Source organism: Eptatretus burgeri, chromosome 10 (genome assembly GCF_056783735.1).
Source record: "Eptatretus burgeri isolate ZD-2024b chromosome 10, Ebu_testis_v1, whole genome shotgun sequence".
Classification (NCBI taxonomy): domain Eukaryota; kingdom Metazoa; phylum Chordata; class Myxini; order Myxiniformes; family Myxinidae; genus Eptatretus; species Eptatretus burgeri.
This window is the reverse complement of record NC_140970.1, coordinates 33,836,718-33,837,377: the sequence shown is the minus strand read 5'-3', so window position 1 is coordinate 33,837,377 and position 660 is coordinate 33,836,718.

Below are 660 nucleotides of genomic sequence, written 5' to 3'. Positions count from 1 at the left end.
ACCCACCCCTCCCTCTCTCACCCACCCACCCCTCCATCTCTCTCCCACCCACCCCTCCCTCTCTATCTCTCACCCCTCTCCCTCTCTCCCAACCCTCTATCTCTCTCTCCCAACCCTCTATCTCTCTCTCCTCTCACCCCTTCCTCTCTCTCCCCTTCCTCTCTCTCTCCTTCCTCTCTCTCCCTTCCTCTCTCTCCCCTTCCTCTCTCTCCCACCCCTCTCTCCCACCCCCTCTCTCCCACCCCCTCTCTCCCACCCTCTCTCTCTCCCTTCCTCTCTCTCCCACCCCTTCCTCTCTCTCCCACCCCTCCCTTTCTCTCCCACCCCTCCCTTTCTCTCTCCCACCCCTCCCTTTCTCTCTCTCCACCCCTCCCTCTCTCTCTCCCACCCTCTCTCTCTCTCTCTCTCCCACCCTCTCTCTCTCTCTCTCTCTCCCACCCCTCCCTCTCTCTCCCACCCCTCCCTCTCTCTCTCCCACCCCTCTCTCTCCCACCCCTCCCTCTCCCACCCCTCCCTCTCCCACCCCTCTCCCTATCTCTCACCCTCGGACTCTCTGGAAAATCCTCTATTTCTCTTTGCCGACGACTCCACCCTCTGCCGTACCATCTGTCATCCCTCAGACCGGCAAGCAGCAGCTTCTTCACTCACTGCAGATCTGGA